Genomic DNA, 24,182 nt, shown 5'->3' with positions numbered 1-24,182 from the left:
GTAGCCCCGGTAAAAACACCAGCAGTGAGGCCTTGCACAATTCCACTGGGCAGATGCAAAATAGGCAAATAAAGAAGTTCTGAGGTGCCTGAGGCAAAAGGCAGTAAGGAGCAAAATCACAGCAGTAACTCCTGGCTCCTTCAAGCTCCAGCCACAACTAAGCAGCAGCTCCCACTCAGGCAACAACGAGCTGCGCCTGAACCCAATCAGCAAGATGAACCTTGCTCTTATGTCTTTATTTCCCTTGTTTGGGGTGGAGGCAGGGCCAGACAGATCACTGTGCGGCAGCATCCCACAAAGTAGATAGGTCACCTGCAGGACAACCTTTACTCACTCAAAAATTCCTCTTGCACGAGGCGGCAAGGACCCGGGTGTCACCCTGAACCGTTATTTTCCTTACTCATTAGTTTAAGGCAAATCAAGAAGGTGAAGCTGCACAGCCTGGGCACAGGTGTTAATCACTTGTACATACTGTTCACTATTGTAAATGAACTCCCAAGAATGTTTCCCTGATTATGGCTCCTTGTTCTGATGAGCAGTGTTCTTGTCACTCAGATGTGAAACCTTTCTGCACAAGATAAAGGCAGGTATCTCAGTCCGGGGCCTCTTCCCTGTGCTTTGTGTAGCCTTCAGACCAAAGTGATGGTCCGGCCTCACATGCCCTGAACACATTACTGATGCCTGCACCTTGAAGGTGCTTGTAATTGCTGCCAGAATGTCGTGGGCAGGCATCACAGGGTTCCATCATTCTTTCTGTGTGCTCTCAGCACCTTTGAGGTAGGGCTGGCCCCCCTCTCTTCAGCATCTGTGACCAGTGATGTTGTGCTCCTGAAGGGCTCAGGTGCTGAAGGTGGACAAAGGATCAGATGCTTTTAAAGTTTCATGGCTGTGCCTCCATGATATGACCCTGATCACAGAGTGCAAGCGAGCTGCCCTCAGCCAGACAGGAGTCAGACATTCTTGAGTCATCATCATCCTCCTGCAGTTGAGTGACTATTAGAGCCTCCACTGCATCTTATTGACAGGATCATTCTCACAGAGGGTAGGTGCACTGCCATAAATCAGACTGGAGTCAAACATTCAGAGATGTGATCTGAGGATCCATGGTGTCTCCTCACTGCAAGTTGTCATCATCATCCACAAATCTAGTAGCTATGAGGGCCTCCCGAGCGTGCCTGCCTCACCTGGCCAGTGCGAGGAACTCATGCTGTCATTGCCACCTTTGAGGACCCCCTCATCCCCCATCACCATTATTGGAGGAGACCTCCAGCTTCTGCATCTTCCCCTCAGCTAGCTTCTCTCCCCGTTGCAGTGCCAGGTTGTAAGGGGCGCAGCAGGCGACGACAATGCGTGACACCCTCTGTGGACTATATTGCAGGGCTCCACCATACTGGTCCAGGCACCAGAACCTCATTTACAGCCTCTCGATGGTCTGCTCCACCAAGTTGCAAATTGCAGCATGAGCCTCATTATACCTTCGCTCTGCTGTAGTCTGAGACCATTGCACGAGTGTCATCAGCCACAGCCTCTGCTGGTAGGCCTTGTCCCCTAGGAGACAACCCTGACCCTCTGTGGACCCTGGAAGACGTCAGGGATCTGTGACCGACTGAGAATGTAGGAGTCGTGCACACTCCCTGGAAATCATGCACAAACCTGCAGGATGCATTTGTGGTGGCTGCACAGCAGCTGCACATTCAGCGAATGTTGTGATGGAGATCTGAGAGCCACATGAGTGCAGCTGATCGTACCCTGAACCTGTGGGAAACCCGAGATCTGAGCAAATTCCAGCATTCTTGCATCCTGGCTCTCTTGGTGCTGGGTGAAATGCACAAAGTTGTGTGCCCTCACGAAAGTGGCATCCATGGCCTCATGGATGCATTTGTAGGTGGAGACTTGTGATATCCCACAGAGGTCACCTGTGGAGCCCTGAAAGGAGTAACTGGTGTAGAAATTGAGCGCCGAGGTCACTTTCATGGCCACTGGCCATTGATGCCCTCCATGTTCCCGTGGTGCTAAATCCTGCAGTAGCTGGCAAATGTGACAGACCAGTTCCCGAGACATGCACAGTCTTCTGTAGGAATGAAAGGCAGTGTCTGTAGACCCTGGGGTCTAGTGAGGTGCCGACCAATGACGGCTTGCTGTGGTTCTTCAGCGGCATGTGTGGGAACCCCAGCTGCCCCTTCTTCCTGAGGGTGCTGCTCCTCCCTCTGAGCAGCCTCTTCACTCTCCTCTCCTTCATCTCTGCTCTCTGTATGCCATGAGGCTGTCAGCTAGATCACCAGGCTCCCTGCTCCTGATGTATTCCTCCTGCAGGATGGAAGAGAGAGATGCGTAGGTTAGCTTGGGTGTACTAAGACCCTCTCTTGGTCAAGTCTGAAGGCCCCCTAACACAACCCAGACTGTGCTGGCCACTACTTAGATGGCCAGAGCTTAGAGCACTGCATGGCTGCCTGAAACCCCAACTACCACCACCCCACTCCACCTGTCCGATTGGCAGCAGCTTTGTCCATTGGGCTGCTTGCTGTGTTCTCAGCTCAGGTGCAGGCATTCTCCTAACCCGCACTGCAAGACTGCACTGTTAGTTTGAACCATGGGGGAGACTGGTCCAAACCGGGTTGCTGACAGGGCCAATCAAATTGGCAAAGGTGGTCTGGAAGGAGAGCTTGTAGCATGATTTCATATCAGTTTCTTGGAGCAATATGCTCTGGACCCAACTGAGGATAAAGATATTTTAGGTCTAGAATTTTACAATGAGGCATAATTAATCAGTAATGTCATTGTAAAAGACCCACTGGGAAATAGTGATCATAATACAATTGAATTCCACACTCATGTTGAAAACAACAAACTCCAATCACAAACAAGAATCTTAAATTTAAACAAAGCCAATTGCATAGGTATGCGGAAAGAGCTGGCTAAGACTGATTGAGTAAATAGACTAAAAGGCATGGTAGTAAACAAACAGTAGGAAACATTTAGAGAAACAATCAAAATGTTCAACAAAAATACATTACATTGAAAACAAAAACTCAGAAAGATCCATCTATAGCTCATTAAATATTAAATTAAAAGAAGAAGTTTATAATGTTGCAAAGAATATTAATAAGTTGATGGATTGGGAGAGTTTTAGGACAAGCAGAGGGCCACCAAAAAGTTGATAAAAAGGGGAAAAAATAGAATATAAGAGTAAACTAGTCGGAAATATAAAAACAGCTTGTGAGGGGTTTTATATGTATACAAAAAGGAAGAGATTAGCTAAAGTAAACATTGGCCCCTTTCGAGGAAGAGACAGGAGAAATTATCATAGGGAATAAAGAAATGGCAGAGGCATTGAGGAAATATTTTGTGTTTGTCTTCAGAATAGAAGGTGCAAGTTACATAGCGGGAATAAAGGGTAACCTAGCAGTTAATAAGAATGAAGAAAGTAAGGAAATCAGCAGAGAAAAAGTACTGGAGAAACTCAAGGGGCTAAAATGCGACAAATGTGACAGGATCTGATTGTCTACACCCTAGGGTTCTAAATGAGATACCTCCTTAGATTCTGAAACAGTTCCAGCAGATTGGAAGTCAGCAAATGTAACAGTGCTATTCAAAAATGGAGAGAGAGAGAAAAAACAGAGAACTACAAGCCCGTTAGCCTGACATCAGCCACCAAGAAAGTGCTGAAACCGATTTTTATGGAAATCTTAACATTGCGCTTGGAAAAGCATAGTATGATTGGAATAAGTCAACATGATTTTGCAAATGGGAAATTATGTTTGAGAAATTCATTAGAGATTTTTGAGGATGTAACAAGTAGGGGAGATATAGGGGAGCCAGTAGATGTAATATATCTGAGTTTCCATAAGGCATTCAGTAAGGTGCCACACAAAACGTTAATACACAAGATAAGGGATCATGGAGTTGGCGAGTGATATATTACCATGGATAGAAGTTGGTTAATGGAAGCAGAAAGTAGGGATAAATGGGGCATTTTCAAGTTAGCAGGCTGCAATTAATGGAATCATGGCTGGAGCCTCGGCTATTTACAATCTGTTTAATGACTTAGATGAAGAGACATAAAGTAATGTATCTAAATTTGCTGATGATACAAAGCCAGGTGGAAAGATGAGCTGTGAAGAGGACACAAAGAGGCTGAAAAGTGATATAGGCAGATGGAGTACAATGCGGGGAACTGTGAGGCTATTCACTTTGGTTGTAAGAATAGAAAAGCAGAATTTTTTTTAAAGGCACGGACCTTATATGTTACAACTTATAAATGTTGCTGTTCACAGAGACTTGTGTGTATTCATACAAGGGATGCAAAAAGTTAGAATACAGGTATAGCAAGCAATTAGGAAACCAAGTAGCATATTGGCCTTTGTTGCAAAGGAATTGGCGTACAAGAATGAAGAAGACTTATCACAATTCTATGGGGTTTTAGTGAGACCACACATGATATACACTGTGCAATTTTGGTACCCATATTTTGATTGGGTCAAAATCCTGGAACTCCCTTCCTAACAGCACTATAGGTGTTCCTACAACACATGGGCCAGAATTTTTATTCCGATGCATAAAAAGACACGCAGTGATGTTGGACGAGCGTTCCGTTATTTCGGTGGGCGCATGGGCGATGATCTCTGATGCGCACCCACCATTAATTAACGGGCCATTTATGGCCCTTGAGGCAGCAATTGATGGTGATTTTTTGGGGCCCATGTGATCTTCAGGTTGTTGCATGGGCACTTGAAGATAGGCCACATTTTTATAAAACTCATCCACGGGCGGGATAAGAGGGGTAAGTAGGGTCGTGAGTGTTATTTGTCAGGCATTTAATGCTTAAAGTTACTGCTTCAAAACTCTTCACAGCTGCTTGGACAGGCATGATAGGCTTCAGGTCAGGAACCTGAAGTAAACATTTCTGGGGCCTTGCTGATTTCAGGAAGCCTTCCTTTAGCCTGGGAATAGGAGTTGTGCTCCCAACTGGAGGCACCTCCTCTGAGGAGGAAGGGAGGGCCAGAAGGGGGAGGAGGCGAGGAGTCCACATTCAGCATCCAGGGGCGCCACCCTTGGGAGGAGAGGCACAGGCACAAAGGTCGCAGGGCCAAGAGGTTGTCCAAGGCAGAAGGGGCCGCAGAACATGCTACTATCCAGTTGCTAGGGTTTACAGGCAGCGAAGCAGCTGCCTCAATCTGTCTGAGGTGCAGTGCTGAAGGACGCTTTGTATCTCGAGGGAAACAGTGACCTCCGTTTGTCAGGTCTGCGTGGGTGGACACCCCATGCCACTGGCGTTGAAGATCACAGCTGCCCTCAGCTTCTATGCCCCTGAATCTTTCCAGGGCTCAGTGGGTGATCCCTGTGGTGTCTCCCAGTCAGCTGTCCACACTTGTGTCAGACTGCATTGAATTTCATCCACCACCGCTGGGACGAGACCAGCCAGACACAGCGAGCCAGAGGCTTCGCGGCCATTGCTGGATTCCCCCACATCCAGGGTGCAATCGACTGCACACGTGAGGCGATCAAGGCACAGTAGGTGAGCCCGGTGCCTTCATCAACAGGAAGGGCTCCCACTCCATGAATGTGCAGATGGTGTGTGATCACAGGATGCTGATTCTGCAAGTCTGTGCAAGGTACCCAGGCAGCTCCCACGACGCTTACATCCTCAGACACTCCCAGGTGCTGAGGCTCTTCAGTGCTCCAGCCCGGCTGGATGGATGGCTGCTGGGTGACAAGGGCCATCCCCTCAGAAGGTGGCTCATGATGCCTCTCTGCCATCCAAGAACAGAGGCTGAGCAGCGGTACAATAGGAGCCACACATCCACAAGGGCTGTGGTAGAGAGAGCCATCGGTCTTCTCAAGATGTGCTTCTGATGCTTGGACTGTTCAGGGGATGCACTCCAATACCCCCAGATTGTGTGTCGCTGATAGTGGTTGCTGCTGTGCTCTCCACAATCAGGCACTTGAAAGGGGGGACGCAGTGGAGGAAGAAGATGTAGACGCAGTTACTCCAGCTGCACATGATGAGTCCAGTAATGAGTCTGAGGACAAGCACGCTCAGGAGAATGCTGAGGTGATAGATGCTGACCCAGGCAACCTCCAGGGAGGTAGGGACACCCGGGGGACGTTAATCCAAAGAATTTTCAGCTAGCCCACCATAGATGGACCTTCAATACAAGCCAGGGTTGCAAGCTCCACAATCGATACCTGACAGCAACATCTGCCTGGTTAGGAACATTAAGTATGTGCCTTGTCAATAAAGCTCAATGACAAACAAATCACTCATAACATCATGGGTTCCCATACACCTGCAGAAGTAAGGAGTCACCCTGAGCTATGTTCACATATTAAAATTTAATGAATTAACAAAATGAAGCAGAAAATGAAATGAATGCAAAGGCGTTACACAGCACACCAACGTGTCATCAACCAATAGAGGGGCAATATAAAACTACCAGTGAGAAGCCCGTGTTGTGCCTAAGGTGCCTTAAGTTTACGTTTCCGGGTGCTATGTCTAGGTGCTCCTTCCTTGCTGGCACTGGCATCTGAGACAGCCTGCTCACTGTGCTGTCCTGTTGGTGGGCATCTTCTGGCCCGTGGAGCCTTTGATGGACCCAACTGGGAGTGAGCTGGCTGGCATCTCTCCAGTCGCCGCAGCATCATCGGAACCCACGGTGACTGGCAGAGGGTCGGAGGAGCTGCTACCCTCATCCCGAGCCCAGAGGGACAACAGGCAGCTCCTGCGTTGATGTGAGATCGCTTTGGACCTCCCTGCTTACCATTGATGGATGATACTTCTCCCATCTCCCACACTGGCACTGACCAACTGAGGTCAATGCTGCTGTGAGGGCTTGCAGGCCCAATTGTTCTCCTGGAGGAGCCTCTCCACAAGAGTCACCACTCTCTCCATGGAGGAAGCATGGCGCTTGGCCATGAGGCTCATTGCATCAGTGATGTTCTGCAAGGACTCCTCAAGCATGGGCACCTTGCCAATGCATTGCCTCATGTACCTCTGCCAGATCCTCCCGCATACCTTGCTGGACATTTAGCGTCTGCTGCCTCAAGGACAATTCCAGAGGGTCATCATCAGCCACTAAGCGAGCATGTGCCTGGTCCCCAACAGTCCTCTGACGGTCAGCACCATGGGCACTCTCAGTCTCCGCCTGCACCTCAAGCGAGTTTGAAGTGCCCTCACCACCGTGCACCGGGACACTAACTGATGATCTAATTCCCCCCGAGGTGCTAGTATCTGTGCTGGCACCTGCCTGGCAGAGATGGTGTGACGCTGGTGGTTCCAGTTGTTCAGGGCTCTCGGGTGTCAGAGGTGATCCCTCTGCCTCCTCCTCCTCCTGGCCCTGCTCTTGTGATGTTGAAAGGAAGAACAAGGGTATTTGATAAGTTCAAGTGGAGCCAATGTCAATATGCATCCCTGACCCCCAGATAAGTATGCGCTCATTCTTCCATAATCAATGGTCTACCCATGTTGGAAGCTTCAATCACTGAACATTCAATTGTGGGATGGCTGCTGGTACACACGTGGTGACCTCAGTGCACGGCACTCTTATCTCCCCGTGGCACTCCTGCCTCACCATCACTGGTGGACCTTGGTGCATAGTGTGGCTCCAGCTCCATTGCCTCCTGCTCGTATCTGGTGATTATGGCCAACTGGGCCTGACCTCCGCCAGTCTGCATCCACTTGGGGGCATTGTGTGTGCCTGAAAAGGAGAGAGGAGCATTGATTAGTCCACCCTGTACCTGGATTCCCATCGCATACCTGCCACCCCAACCTGAGTGGGACATTGCAGGGCTCCAGTAAATTGTCACCCCGCAGCTGCTGCACAAGCACACTAAGAAGCCAGGACTGACTCCGCCTTGCCCACATGCTGCCTCCATCACATTTGCCACCACACGGTCTAACTTTGCAAAGCAAGGATGCATAAGCGCGTGGAACGCCAAGGGCAGCAGATGGATCGGTGCCCCGCCACCTGGAAGCTCCCCTTCCAGCATGTCAGCACCCTGACTTTGACATGTTTTGCAGTTCCAGCACTGCATCTAGGTGCAGATCCTTGAGGCTGCCTCCAAAACAGTAATGTGGTGTCAGTGTCACACCTGCTGTGGGTGCAGAACCCATCTCAGCACCATCTTCTCAGGGTGAACTAGGCATGGACAATATCAGCTGGCCCACCCAGCGAGGGAAACATGTAGTGAATGATTCAATGCTGTAACTGCGCTCAGAGTTGGTTGGGGGGATGCTGGGGGGAAAGCCTACCTGCTGTGTTAAGTGACCTTCCTGCGCGCAAGAGGTTGTTGAAATGCTTGCGGCACTGGACCCACAAGCGTGGCAACACTTCATGGGAGCTGACTATGTCTGTCACCTCCACCCAGTCCTGTTTTGTCAGGTGGGTGGGCCTCCTCCTCCCGTCCTGAGAAACGAGGACCCCCTGCCGTGCTGCCACCTCCTCCAGGAGGGCAGCTAGGCACTCATCAGAAAAACGCCACTGCCCTACCCTCCTGCCTGGCCTGCTCTCCAGCAGCACCCTGGGGAGCCCTTCTGTTGGTCATGATGAACAGCCTTTGCAAAGCTGCCTGTGCAATTTGAACAGGCTGCCGGGTCGCCATTGGACCTGGGGGTCATTGCACTCCCACCACTGCTCACTCACTCCCGCTATCCTCGGGAGATGTGCTTCACACTGGGCAGGCCTTAATTGGCTCCAGAATGGCCAGCCCAATGGGGAGAAAATTGTCTCCATGGATTGCAGTGATTCAGGAAGGTGGCTCACCGCCAACTTCTCAAGGGAAATTATGGAAGGACAATAAATGTAAGCCTTGCCAGTGATCCCTATATCCTAAGAATGCATAAAAAAATTAAGAAAGGATATACTTCCATAGGAGGCAGTATAGTGGAGGCTCACTAGGTTGATCCCTGGGGTGAGAGGGTTGTCCTATGAAGAGAGACTGGGTTTATGGGTTTATATTCCCTGGAATTTAGAAGAATGAGAGATGATCTCATTGAAACACTCAAGGTTATGAAGGGGTTTGACAGGGTAGTTACTGAGATGTTGTTTGCCCTGGCTGGGGATTCTAAAACAAGTGGGCACTATTTCAGGATAAAGGGGCCAATCATTTAGGACTGAGATGAGGAGAAATTTCTTTGCTCAAATCTTTGAAATTCTCCATCCTAGAGGGTTGTGGATATTCCATTCTTGAATATATTTAAGGCTTGGATAGACAGGGTTTTGGTGTCTCAAGGAATCAAGGGATATGGGAAGCAGGAGGGAAAGTGGTGTTGAAGCCCAAGATCAGCGATGATCATAATGAATGACGAAGCTTGATGGCCTGAATGGTATTCTCCTGCTCCTATTTTTTATGTCCCTCTTTCCTGCCCACCCCCGTCCCTCATTCCAACCCTCCCTTTATGCTTTTGTGCTTTCAAACATTCCAGAGTCATGAGCAAAAGGATGAACAACACCACAAGAGTGAAAAGGAGGCCCTATCACTTGATCTTACACTCACAGCCACCAGCTCAGATAATGGCACTGCCTGAACTTTAGAGGCTAGTGCAGAGTCAGGATCAGCATGTGGTGCTTCATTAGGCATGAGTGGGCTGCAGTCAGGCCAAGGAATGGGACAGCTTGTGTTCCAACACACCAGTGGGCCTGGACATAGGGGAGATGGTGACATGGTGGTAATGTCACTGGACTAGTAATCCAGAGACCCAGGCTATTGCTCTGGAAACATTGGTTCAAATCCCACCACAGCAGCTGGTGGAATTTAAATTTGATTGCCAAATCTGGAATTAGAATTCTTTATGACAACGATCATGGATAGATGAAAGATTAAAGAGAAAAAAAAAGTTCTGTTACAGGGGACTCAGATGAGGACAAGTTGTAGCGGACTACAAGAAAACACTGATAACAATACACACTGATGTTTGGGGCATTGGCAAGCCTACCAAACAGCATTGGCACTGATAATGACCATGAAGGAGTCATTTCCAATGTGGTACAGGCCATCATGGAGAGCTTGGAACCCACCATTTTCAATATAGAAGTGGTGGGCACTTCCATGGCAGCGCTGCCAGACCAATGCTTGATAGAGCTGGCTGCTCCTTCATAGTAACACAGGTGGGATCGCCTGATGACTCAGTATTCAGTGGATGCTCAGGCTGGGGTCATGAGATTCCTGGTTGCTGCTGTCCAGGCACAGGCACTGCAATAAAGTATGCGGATCTCAGAGCTCAACATGGCATGCAGGCTATCACAGCAATCCAGAAGTCTGTGCTCCAGCAGATCATGAAGAATGCTGAGGTGCTGCCCCATAGGAGTGGCAGTGATTCTATGGAGCACAATCCTGCCATTCACTCCCAGGATGACAGTAATCATCCACCCATCACTGCCACTTTGCTGACAGTAATCATCCACCCATCACTGCCACTTTGCTGACAGTAATCATCCACCCATCACTGCCACTTTGCTGAGCTGATGCCAAGGCCAAAGCTGGGCCATCAAAGCCCAGGGCTTGAGGGTGTTCTGCAAGGTCATTGGCAGTCTCCACAAGTGAAAGTCAGCAACCTTCTGGCAGCCATGCTGCAGCCACTGGGGTAGCACTGCATAGGAGCACAATACAGACACCAAGGGGATGTACAGGGTGATTAGTTCTTCTTTTAAAATTATTGCTGTGCTGCTTGATAAATCCGCTGAGTGAAGAATTTTTCTGTTGGCCTTTATTGATTAATGTTGGTCAAGGGGTGTGATGGGGCTTCTGATATGGATGTAAGGTCAGGGAAAGCTGCTTCCATTTTAGGCTGGGGAAATTCCTTGTAACTGAAACGAAGTCTCACAATGAAGTTCTTCTCACTCTGTGCAGTTACTTGTAGTGGATGTGGTCTCTTTGCTGCCTGCTCTTTCTCCTCCTCTTTCTCCTCCGGAGGTTGCCTCTGGGTCCCAGTGGATAGAGCTGGTCCCTCAGTATGACTTAGTTGTGGAGGGTGCAGCACCAAATGCCACCAGTACTTTTTCATTCAAAGAGGGGGCAGTGGGCAGGGAAGGCAGCCCCTGAGGGCTCAATGATTAGTAAGAGGGGTTTCCGCTCCATTGATCTATTTTAAAAGCTTTAAAAAAGTTTCTTAAGCCTACCTCATATAGGCTCCAGGACCCCTGCATTCTCCAGCAGTGGCCGCCGCTCCTGCTGGCACTGCTGAGCTGCTGGCCCTCTAAGTACACTGGCAGATCGAAGTGAGTGGGTGGCCATCCTGCACAGGACAGAGGATTATTCATGAGCTGCCTCTGGTAAAATGGAGGCAGAAGTCCCATCGTCCTCCCGAGTGCACCTGGGACCAAGTTTTGCACCCGACGATGGAACCCCATCTTGAAAGATCAAATTCTGCCCATTGGAACCAGTTCCGGGAAGATGGGACTTGGCTTGGATTTTACAGGGCGCGATGGCCTCTGTCCTCCTGGCTAAAACGTCATTGGGGAACCCACTCAAGATCCCGATGGCTGCCCACAAATTTAATGCTGAAAGCAGTGCTAATTGCTTTAGGGTGGGTCTTCTGCCCCTGTCTCGGGAGGAATGGATGGCCAGCAGCTCTCCAGCCTCAGCATTGCCAGCTGGGAGCGGTGGCCACTGCTGCAGCTGCAGGTAGTCCCACCACACAGAGCAGCTCAGGTAAATATGTGTCAGGGGTCTTGGCGAGGTGGGGTGGGGGAGGAGGGTGTCGTGGAGGGATTGGGAAGCTTGTTTCAGGAGGCCTGGGGGAAGGGTTAAAAGGATAGATGACCTTTGTGGGTGTGCGCCTTATGGGCCGAGGGTGTCCGCAAAGGAGGCTCCCCTCCCTTGCTGACACCAGCCTGCGCAGATAAAGTTACCAGGCTTCCCGCATAGTGTAAGCCTCCCTCCATCACGGATAAAGTACAGTGGCAGCAAAAGGATGAAGCCCTTACGTGGCCCTTAATTGGCCACTTAGCAGTTTCAATAGGCCCAAGAGTGGGTGGGCTGCTCAATGCCTCCCTGCTCACTCCCTCACTGGATTTTACATGCCTCCCACCTTCAAACCCATTGGCGGGGTACGTAAAATCCAGCCCATGGGGCCAGGCTCAGAAGAAGTACAATAAGATCTAATTCAAGTTTGCAGTGCATGCATTGAAATACATGAAACATGGTAAATAATTTTGATGTGCTGCAGGTGCAGATAGTCACATGGAAATATAATATTGCAGTGACAACGCAGGCCTGGCTCAAAAAAGGGCAGGGCCAGATACTAAATGTCCTGGATACAGGAAAGTGAAGCAAGGTGGAGGGTTAGCAATATTTATTAAGGAGAATCTTCATTGGCTGTGCCTCCATCCGAGGATGATGTCTACTCAGAGTTTTTGCCATGGGTTTTTATGTGACTGAACAGGCCGATTCTCGACCCACAGATCTTTGGGCACATGGGGCAGGATGTCCCATGAGGTAGTGGGATCCAGAGTGCAGAATTTGCTTCCTTTACTTTCCTTCTCTACTGCCACTCCGCCTCATCATTAAGACGTTGTGACTCAAAGCGTGATGCAGCTTGATGGGCAGTTGTCACCATTATGAATGATTGGTAGCAAGCTCCTCCCAGTCATTAATGTCAATGCTGCTGCACTTCAAGGAGAGCTTCAGAGTGTCTTTGAAGTGATTCTTTGTCCTCCCCTGGAACGCTGTCCGTTTGTGAGTGGAGAAAATAGGGCCTGGTGGGGGAATTGCTTTTCAGCCATCCAGACACATTATCCAGTCCATCGAAGCTGATTCTGCAGGTGTTTTGCCTGAATATTTGTGGAACTGGCTTCGAGAAAGACACTTAAGTTGGTTGAGGGTCCTCCCATTGAATCTTAAGGATATAGTGGAGGCATTGCTGATGGAATTTCTCTAGTACTGTTATGAGTCACTGATACACATTCCAGTAGTGTGGTGATGACAACTGCTCTATACACTAGGACTTTTGTTGACTTGTGGAGGTATTTGTTGTCAGACACTCGCTGCTGTAGTTTGTAGAAGGCTGAGCTGGTGCAGCTGATCCGGTGTTGGATCTCTCATCAATAGTGGCCTTTTGAAAGAGGTGGCTGCCAATGATATGGAAAGTATTCAACATATTCCAGAATCTCTCCTTCAATATATATGGGAGGTGGGTGGATATATGAACTTCGTTTTGTCAATATTCAAGAACAGGCCAATTAGCTTGCATGCAGAATTGAAGAGATCAAGAGTGGTTCACAAATCTGGTGCAGAGTGGGAAATGACACTGCAGTCAACCACAAACTGTAGATCATAAATGTCTATGGTGACCATTTTAGTTTTGGCATGGAGGCGACTGAGTTTAAAGAGTTTATCATCTAGGTGGTATTTAATACTCACACCAGAGGGCAGTTGATCTTTGATGAGGTGATTAACCACTGCCATGTGGATTGTAAATAGTATGGGGCTATCACACAGCCTTGCTTGATCCCAGTCTTGGTTTGGAAGGTAACTGCATCAGATCTCCCCTTCAAGACAGTTGCAGTCATATCATCAGGAAACAGTTGCAGGATTATGATGAAGTTTCTCGGACATCCAAATCTTTGGAGCACAATCTGCAGAGCCTCGTGATTTACAGAGTCACGTGCCTTGCTCAGGTTCATGAATGCAATGAAGGATTCCTTGTGTGGCTCTCAACGTTTTTCTTGAATTTGTCTGGCAGCAAAGACTAAGAGGGAGATTCCTCTGGAAGGACTAAAGCCACACTGTGGGAGAATTTCCTCAGCTACAGGAAGTAGGCAACTCAGCAGAATGCGTGTCAGGATTTTTTCCTGCTCTGAACAAGAGGGGAATATCTCAATAGGATCCACAGCATGATTTATCTCCCTTCTTGAAGATAGTTAGAATTATCACATTCCTGAAGTTGGGGGATGGGGGGGAATTACTTTTCCTCCCAAATCCGTAGGGTGGGCGCATGGAGAATTGATGTGAGCTAAAGCCAACGGCTTTGAAGAACTCAGCTAGAATACCATTGGGCCACAAGCTTTGTTGTTTTTCATCCATTTGATTGCTTGCTGCAGCTCTCCCATTGATTGTTGTTCTCCCATTCATTCTATCACATTTTACTGGGGAATAGCTTGGAGAGTATCAGCTGCCACTATGGATTACGGTTGAGGAGTTATTCAAATGTTCTTTCTAGCATTGATGGTTGGCATTGTCATCTTTCAAAAGAGAAATATCATCCTGTAAGTGAAGAGGGTTTTGTCTATTTAACGTTGGTCTGAAGATGGCCCTGTGGCTTCAAAACGGCTGTGTATGTCATGATGGTTAGCATATTGCTGGATCTCTCAGGTTTTCTCTTCCCACCACATGTCCTTTATTTTCTGGATTTATCTTTGGGCTTCACCCTTGAGCTGTTGGAATCCTGCCTTTTTGACTTGCGATCTTGGATTGACCACTGGTAGCGGGGTCTCTAAAGCTAAAGAGCTTTTGCAGTCATTTCATACTTTTGACAATGTTTAAAGCCATCTCCAGCAAACGACCCTTCCCCACCACCTCACCTTAGTCCAGTATCCCACATTCCCATATGGGTGCAAGGTAATATGAAGTTGGTATGGTGTTGGCTACATACCTGTAGTGGTATTTTGAGCTCTGAGCACCAATTTCACATGGTCCTGCGACCAAGTGAACAAGCACCTGCAACACATCTGCCCAGCCAACCTGCTTATCCATTTTCAGATGCAATTGAATTTCTGTGTCATGATGCTAATGCAGTCATCCAAAATAAGGTCAGGGGGGCAAAGGACTTGTTTGCGAACAATGTGCGCTATGGGGGAAATGCAAGGTGGGTTGGGGGTGAATGGTGTCAGTGATTGTTGAACCACTGGTTCAAGAGGGCAGTGACAGGTGCAGTGAGAGGAAGAGGATTGGCAAAATTGACCCATCAACAGAAATTGTGTTGGGCAGGAAGCTCAATGAGAGGAAAGCTAGGGCTGTTATAGGAGCTACTTGTAAGCAGACAGTGACTGATGCCTCAATGAGCTACATGGAGAATCCAGAGGGCAGCTCTAAAGGGGATTCAAGCCTGAGAAGATGGCATAAGAATAGGGTGGCAGAGGAGTAGTTATTAGGACCGGGTGGGGCAAAGCAACCAGAGAAAGTAGAAATGAAAGGTGGCTCTATTGGAAGATAGAATAGGCAGAAGGTAGGATAACTGGAAAAGAGAGGAGCCAAGAGGAGATAAAAAGGGACCTTAAAAGTATTGGGCTTAAGTTTGTAGCAACAGCCAAAATGCACATAGAAATGGTATTCAGGTTGCGTACATGGTATGACTCTAAGGTTTAAAGTATGACGTCCTATGGTGGGATCAAGTTGGCTTGTAGACAGGGTGGTGTCAGCCTGGAGATCAGCCAATGTTCAAGTTTCAAGATCGTTGTGGAGAGGAAGTGAATCCAAGAGCTGTTCAAGGGGCAGAGTATCAATAGTTCTATTGATAAGGGCTGCCCAGTAGGAGCAGAGAGCTAGACAGGAATGGAGAGATATTTGTAAGCCCATGGGGGTTGCAAGCATTAGCACTGTGTGCTGGCAGAGGAGCAGTGACAGTGAAGCCCAAGGTCCAAGAATAGTCATTCCCAAGGAGGTGGGGAGAGTGAAAGGTCGATCCATGGGATCAGTGGACTGGGCCTAAGGATCAACTGTAGGAAATGAGGAGACAAAAGAACAGGAGTAAAAGTAGGAGCTTGAAGAGACGGTCCAATCTAATCAAGATGGAGGAGTTTTGAAGGATGACTGGAGACAGCAACCACAGGAATGCAGAGAGGAGAGATAATTTGATGACAATGGAGCAAAACCCATAGCAGACAGCAGAAAACATAGAATGAAAAATTCACATTGCTGGACCTGAAAATTAAGCCCACAGAAACAGACTAGGTACTGGAATTGATACAAATCAGCCCAGAATACAGCCTCAGTGAAGGCAGCATTGAAGGTAGAGACAAGAGTCAAGCCTAGATGCCAATAATAATCTAGATACTCAGTAAAAGAGTAAAGAAGGTTAGCTACAGGTGGAAACCAGCAAATGCTGGAAATCTGCAATTAAAGGAGCAAACGCAGGTCAGTCAGCATCTATACAGAGAAAAGATAGGTTTCAACATCTAAATGTGTCCTCTTCATCAGAAGTGAAAGGTGAAACTAGGAGTGGATGCTCTCATTCTCATTCACAAGACTCCATTTGTTGAACAACAATTTGTAGTACATGCTCATTTGTAGAAGGAGAACTGAAAAACAATGATTTACAGCAGCTATAATTATAAAGATCTACAAACCCATTATTAACAGAGCTTTTATTGTAAACACAAATGGATTCAAAAGGGCTTATTATTCCAGGAAATGAAATGTCCAACAAGCATTTATTCTACAAATTACCTTTACGCCTGTAAACAGAAAAATATGAGATAAAGTATATTTTATGATATTCAAAATGAAATCACAGAATCATAGAATGGTTACAACACCAGTAACATTGTGGTTAGTATGCAAAATTGTAAGGCTCTGTTTCAAAGGCATTAAGCAAATGCAACTGCTGTGCCTTTCAGCGTGACATTTCAATTGGATATCATAAAATTAAGGAAAATATTCCTGTTGCTATGGTAAAATCAACAGAGTTCAGTGAATAGCAATTAGTGTATAATTTCAGGTCACATAGAATACGTATGGCAACCTTTCACTACTATCTGACAATGATGCTTTATATATATATAAATATATATATATTATATATTACTGTATACATATTATATATGTGTGTATGCAGAAATCTTACTTGGGTATGATTTGTGTGTGGGGCAGGGAATGTCTGAGAGTATAAGAAGAAACATTTGGGAAATGGAAAGAAACCTTGAGCTGAATTTTATCAGCCACCTGGAGACAGGCTGGGTAGTGGGAGGACTTGGAAAATGCTGGTGGAAGGCGTCGGGAGGGAAGCTCAACACCTTCCTGCTGTCGCAGGTTATTGCTAGAAGTGGGAATGGCAGTGGCAAGACCAGTTAATTCAACCAAATGGCCAGTTAACAGCCACTTTATGCCACCACCCACATTGGGTGTCAGATGGGCCCCTGCCTCACAGGAAAAGTGCCAGGTAAACTGTGGTGGCCTTTCGGCAGGGCCTTGGGTAGGGAGGGCCTTCCTTCTGGATGGTCTATGACCCTTGGACAAGACCCCAGTGAAAATGGGCACCCCTATAACTCTAACGCTGCCACTGAAGGGTTCACCCCTCTGATTACTGGCACCTGCCTGCCTGACGCAGTAAAAAAAATCCTTACCCACCCTTTGAGGATGCCTCAAAATGAAGGCACCCTCTCTTTCTCCCTGCAACGACAATGGAACAAAACCCATAGTAGGTAGCAAGAAAGCGTAGAATGAAAATTTCACATTGGAGGAACTGACAACTAAGCCCAGAAACAAACAAACTACTGGAATTGATGCAAATTAGTCCAGAATACGATTTCAGTAGAAAGCAGCATTGGAGGCAGTGGCCAGACTCAAAACTAGATGCCAGTGATGATCTATATATTAATGATTCTACTGGTGGTGCTTCCGAGACTGCCGTTGTGGAGGCCATCTGATTGGACCAGCAGCTCTGAGAAGCAGGCGGCCATCATTAATTGGACAGCGGTCCCAGTGGTGGCTGTGTAATTGGCTGATTGCAGCATGAATCACCCCCCAGGGTGCTGCCATCAGCCTGTGCAGGCTCAGGTCCCAATTTCGGCCCCTCGGTTCTGGCAGCAAGACTTCACTCTTGTGGATAAAACTTCGGCCCTGCTGCTTATAATGAGAATAGGGAGGAAAGTGCTCTAATTTATATAGGATCTTATCACATCATGCCCAAAATAGCCACAATCAATAAATCATTTACGAAAATTACTTCAGAAACCTCTAGAACTCTGAATCAAAGCCTCAAGATAAGATATGCCCATTGGATTGAGGCAAGGAGAAATTTCTTCACTCAGAGGATTGTAGATCTTTGGAGCTCCCTGGGCAGAATCTTTTGTGGCGTGTGGGGGTGGGCCCCACGTGCTGACGCGTAAAATGACGCACAGCGATGTAGGGCGTGCGTCCTGACGTCACCGCGCGTCATTCTGATCTTCCTTTCGACGGGCACACACTGGAGTCGGCTATGCACCCGCCGAACTGACAGAGGCCTGTTAAGGCCATTAATGAACTGATTAAAGTAATTGTCAAGGCTGCCCGTCCAACCTTAAGGTTAGTGGGCAAGCGAAGATCCCAGGCGGCCTTCACATGTCTCACGAAACCACATACACGGGCAGGATGAGGCTTCATGAAGGGTTTATTAATTGAATAAAAATTTTAATGAAAATTCATTAACATGTCCCAGCTCATGTGACACTGTCATACAAGGGGAAATGTCTGAATCATTTTTTTAATTTTTACCATCTTTGACACTGAAATTAATCTCCCTGCCTCAGGGAGATTTCTGCACTCTCTCACGCGCATGTGCGAAAGAGCGCAGACCCCAACTCTCCCTCCTTCCCCCGCCTGTATAAGTAGTGCTGAGCGCTACCAGGCGCGTGTCACACTGGGCGGGTCTTAATTGGCTCACCCATGTAAAATGATGGCCTGCAGCCAATTGTGGGCGAAGATCAGCTCTGCGCCTGCCCACGCCAGCTCCTGACCGGTCCGCCCGAGAGGAGAAAATTCTCCCCTCTATTCCAGAGGGCTGTGGGTGCAAAGTGCTTGAGCATATTCAAGACTGAGAATAATAGGTTTTGGAAACTTGGGGATTGAAGGGATCTGGGGATACAGTTGGAAAATGGAGTTGAGGTAGAAGCTTAGTGATGATCTTATTGAATGGCAGAACAGACTTGAGAGACTGTTTGACTTCCTGTTCCTATTTCTTATATCCTCATGAAAAGCAACTTTTACATAGGCAAATGACCGACTCCCAAAAACAGCAAATGAGATGCATGACCAGGTGTTGTTTTCTGTGATATTTGTGATAAAACTCCATGCTCATTTCCCAACAGTGTCAGGTAATTTTTTATGTCTATTTGTATAGACAGGGCCTCATTTTAATATGTGATGAAGGATAGCACCTTAGTTTAATTTATCAAACAGAAGATGGCACCCCTGACAGTGCAACACTCCTTCAGCAACATACTTGCAACCTGGCTACGTACTTAAGGGTTGAAATTTACATCAATCCCTGGGTTGGGATGGCAAGTGGGGAGATTTAAAATTCAGTGCCATGCAACAATGCCATAACCTTCACTTGCCTGACCTCGCCAGCCAGCGTCCACCCTAGCCGCAGCTTTTTAACTACGACAGGGTAGACATCAGGTGGTCCACTCGATCTGTGGGCCAATTGAGGCCTGTAAGTGGACAATTAATGACCAGATAAGAGCTTCCTCCCACCACTGCTGGAAGTTTTCCTGTGGCGAGGGGAGGCCCAGGACAAGTATGCAGGCTGCCAGGTGAAGCCTGAAGAACCTTGTGGCCAGGCCAGCAGGATGCCTGCTCTTCGAGCATCGTGTGCCCAGCAGAGGCTCCTCCCTCGAAGATATTCCATATCCCCCACCTTGTGTGAAAGCACATGGCAAATAAAATTTGATGCTGAGAAGTGTTCCTTGCTGTGATCAATGATGTCAGATACAGAGAGGTTAACACTGGCATTCGCTGCTTTAAATACTGATGTCGACGACCTGACCTTCACCAACAAGCGTAACACTCACGCTGAATCTCACATGCCAGCCTTTCTTGAACAACTTTACAATTGGTTTGTAGAGAACGGAATGTGCCCTAACCCTAATAAGCACATGATTGTTGACAACCACTTGGCTGGAAACAAATGTAATAATATATAAATAGATATAATTAAAGAAATTAGAATAGAAAGAGAGGAGGTTCCAAGTGGTCTGGCAGGCTTAGAAGTAGATAAATCTCCAGGCCCAGATGAAATGTATCCCAGGCTGTTGAGTGAAGCAAGGGAGGAGACAGCAGGGGCACTGGCAATAATTTTCAATACTTCTCTGGCCACAGGAGAGGTGCCAGAGAGCTGGAGGACAGCCAATGTGGTATCGTTATTCAAGAAGGGAGGAAACGATAAACCAAGGAATGACAGGCCAGTCAGTCTAATCTCAGTGTTGGGGAAACTATTGGAAGCAATTCTGAGGGACAGAATTAATCTACGCTTAGAGAGGCAAGGATTAATCCAGGGCAGTCAGCATGGTTTTGCTAAAGGGAGGTCATGCCTGACAATATGATTGAATTTTTCAAAGAGTTGACTAGGAGTGTAGACGAGGGCAATGCATTTGATGTAGTTTACTTGGATTTCAGCAAGGCTTTTGATAAGGTTCTGCATGGGAGACTGATAATGAAGGTAAGAGCCCATGGATCCAAGGCAATTTGGCAAATTGTATCCAGAATTGGCTGAGTGGCAGGAAGCAGAGGGTGATGGTCGAGGGGTGTTTTTGTGACTGGATGCCTATATCCAGTGGGGTTCCACAGGGTTCAGTGTTGGGTCCCTTGCTGTTTGTGGTATATATAAATGATTCAGACTTGAATGTAGGAGGGTTGACTAGTAAGTTAATTGATGACATGAAAATTGGTGGGGTGGTAAATAGGTAAAAAAAGAGGATAGCCTTAGTTTATGGGAGGATATAAACTGGCTGGTCAGTTGGGCTGATCAGTGGCAAATGAAATTTAATCTGGATAAGTGTGAGGTGATGCACTTGGGCAGGACAAACAAGGCACAAGAATACATGACGAATGGTAGGACCCTGGGATGTACTGAGGATCAGAGGGACCTTGGTGTGCATGTCCAGCGGTCCCTTAAGATAGCAGGACAGATAGATAAGGTGGTTAAGAAGGCACATGGGATACTTGCCTTTATTAGCTGAGGCATAGAATATAAGACCAGGGAGGTTATGCTGGAACCGTATAAAACACTGGTTAGGCCACAGCTAGAGTATTGTGTGCAGTTCTGGACTCTGCATTATAGGAAGGATGTGATTGCACGAGAGAGAGTGCAGAGGAGATTTACCAGGATGTTTCCTGGGCTAGAGAGTTTTAGCGATGAGGAGAGATTGGATAGACTGGGGTTATTTTCCTTGGAGCAGAAGAGATTGAGGGGGAATATGATTGAGGTGTATAAAGTTATGAGGGGCATAGATAGGGTAGACAGGAAGGAACTTTTCCCCTTGGTTGAGGGATCAATAACCAGGGGGCATAGATTTAAGTTAAGAGGCAGGAGGTTTAGGGGGGATGTGAGGAAGAATTATTTCACCCACAGGGTGGTGGGAATCTGGAACTCACTGCCTGAAAGGATGGTAGAGGCAGAACCCTCATAACGTTCAAGAAGTATTTGGATGTGCATTTGCGATGCCATGGCATACAAGGCTATGGGCCTAGTGCTGGAAAATGGGATTAGAATAGTTAGGTACTTGTTTGACCGGTGCAGCCTCGATGGGCCAAAGGGCCTTTTTATGTGCTGTCGACCTCTATGACTCTATAAACTGGACCCTCCCAATCTTTCACTGAATTATATCATAATCTATCACGTGACAATATCAAAATGTTGGGTATATTTTTCCAAAGAGGGGATGTCTACATCAATTCTCTTGTTAAACAAGCTAACAGCCGTTTATACAAGCTTCAGAAACAGAAGTACCATTCTCTCTCAAATGATGATCTCAGAACCATTTTCACATCTTTTCTTCGCCTTCTATTGAAAATTGGGGCACCTGCATTGGCAGAATCACAAAACAGCAACGTAAAGCCATTTGAAAGTGTGCAGAAAACAGATTGCAAAGTGATTCTTAGCCCCAATTACCATAGTTACACAGATGCCTTGCAGGATTGTGATACTCAGGAACAGAAGCAATCAATTGTCGTTCTTTCAGGAGGTTGCTGCTGAACTCCAGACTTGATAAAGATGTTAAACAAAAACAAAAATAGCTGGAAAAACTCAGCAGGTCTGACAGCTTCTGCGGAGAGGAACACAGTTAACGTTTCGAGTCCAGATGAATCTTCATCAGAACTAAAGAAATATAGAAATGAGGTGAAATATAAGCTGTTTGAGGGGGGTGGGACAGGTAGAGTTGGATAGATGGCCAGTGATAAGTGGAGGCAAAGAAAAGATTTCCAAAGATGTCATAGACAAAAGGACAAAGGGGTGTTGACGGTGGCGATATTAGCTAAGGAATGTGCTAATGGAGACATTAAGAGTAGAAAGCAGGACAAGCAAGGTACAGATAGCCCCAGTGGGGGTGAGGTGGGGGGAAGGGATCGAAATAGGCTAAAAGGCACAGATAAAACAATGCATGGAAATACATTTAAAAATAATGGAAATAGGTGGGAAAAGAAAAATATACATTAAAAAATAATAATTATAAATTATTGGAAAAAGGGGGATTGGAAAGGGGGTGGGGATGGAAGAGAGAGTTCATGATCTGAAATTGTGGAACTCAATATTCAGTCCGGAAGGCTGCAAAGTGCCTAGAAAACAGATTCTAGAGGAAGATGAGGTGCTGTTCCTTTAGTTTGCGTTGAGCTTCACTGGAACATTGCAGCAGACCAAGGACGGACATGTGGGCATGAGAGCAGGGTGGTGTGTTGAAATGGCAAGTGACAGGGAGGTCTGAGTCATGCTTGTGGACAGACCGAAGGTGTTCCTGGACCTGGAAAAATTTATTAATTTTGCTTCCAATTTCCACCCCTCCATCATTTTCACATGGTCCATCACTGACACTTCCCTTCCCTTCCTTGACCTCTCTGTCTCAATTTCTAGTGATAGACTGTCCACCAATATTCATTAAAAGCCTACCGACTCCCACAGCTACCTCGACTACAGGTCCTCACACCCCGCTTCCTGTAAGGACTCCATCCCATTCTCTCAGTTCCTTCACCTCCGTTGCATCTGTTCTGATGATGCCACTTTCCAAAACAGTTCCTCTGACATGACTTCCTTCTTCCTTAACCGAGGTTTTCCACCCACGGTGGTTGACAGGGCCCTCAACCATGTCCAGCCCATCTCCTGCGCATCTGCCCTCACACCTTCCTCTCCCTCCCAGAACCATGATAGGGTCCCCCTTGTCCTCACTTATCATCCCACCAGCCTCCGCATTCAAAGGATCATCCTCCGCCATTTCTGCCAACTTCAGCATGATGCCGCCACCAAACACATCTTCCCTTCACCCCCCCGGCAGTGTTCCGCAGGGATCGTTCCTTCTGGGATCCTGGTCCACTCCTCCATCACCCCCTACACCTCAACTCCCTCCACGGCACCTTCCCATGCAACTGCAGAAGGTGCAACACCTGCCCCTTTACTTCCTCCATCCTCACCGTCCAAGGGCCCAAATACTCCTTTTAAGTGCAGCAGCATTTCACTTGCACTTTCCTCAATTTAGTCTACTGCATTCGCTGCTCCCAATGCGGTTTCCTCTACATTGGAGAGACCAAACGCAGACTGGGTGTTCACTTTGCGGCACACCTTTGGTCTGTCCGCAAGCATTACCCAGACCTCCCTGTCAATTGCCATTTCAACACTCCACCCTGTTCTCATGCCCACATGTTCGTCCTTGGCCTGCTGCATTGTTCCAGTGAAGCTCAACCCAAACTGGAGGAACAGCACCTCATCTTCCGAATAGGCACTTTGCAGCCTTCCAGACTGAACACTGAGTTCCACAACTTCAGATCATGAACTGTCTCCTCCATCCCCACCCCCTTTCCGATCCCCCTTTTTCCAATAATTTATAATAATTATTTTTTTAATATATATTTCTCTTTTCCCACCTATTTCCATTATTTTTAAATGTATTTCCATGCATTATTTTATCTGTACCTTTTAGCCTATTATTCCTCAGCTCATATCACCATCTTCAACACCCCTATGTCCCTTTGTCTATGACATCTTTGGCAATCTCTTCTTTGCCTCCACCTATCACTAGCTCTCTATCCAGCCCTACCTGTCCCATCCCCCTCAACCAGCTTATATTTCACCTCATTTCTATATTTCTTAGTTCTGATGAAGAGTCATCCAGACTAGAAGCGTTAACTGTGTTCCTCTCCACAGATGCTGTCAGACCTGCTGAGTTTTTCCAGCTATTTTTGTTTTTGTTTCAGATTTCCAGCATCCGCAGTATTTTGCTTTTATCTTAGTTGATAAAGATGATCATCATTATGAAGCGTTTTACTGGAGCCGATAAAAAGGA

The 24,182-nt window shown here is 47.2% G+C and overlaps 1 non-coding gene across 1 annotated transcript; it reads right to left on the bottom strand.

Annotated features, from left to right (window-relative positions):
* Positions 1-266: 266 nt before the first annotated feature.
* Positions 267-417, bottom strand: LOC121279492. Its single transcript, XR_005943420.1, has one exon. It is a non-coding gene; the product is annotated as a U12 minor spliceosomal RNA (small nuclear RNA).
* Between the last annotated feature and the right edge of the window lie 23,765 nt (positions 418-24,182).

The sequence above is a fragment of the Carcharodon carcharias genome, chromosome 6 (genome assembly GCF_017639515.1).
Source record: "Carcharodon carcharias isolate sCarCar2 chromosome 6, sCarCar2.pri, whole genome shotgun sequence".
NCBI lineage: Eukaryota > Metazoa > Chordata > Chondrichthyes > Lamniformes > Lamnidae > Carcharodon > Carcharodon carcharias.
The sequence above is the reverse complement of the archived record's forward strand: the minus strand, read 5'-3'. Positions and strand labels throughout refer to the sequence as shown.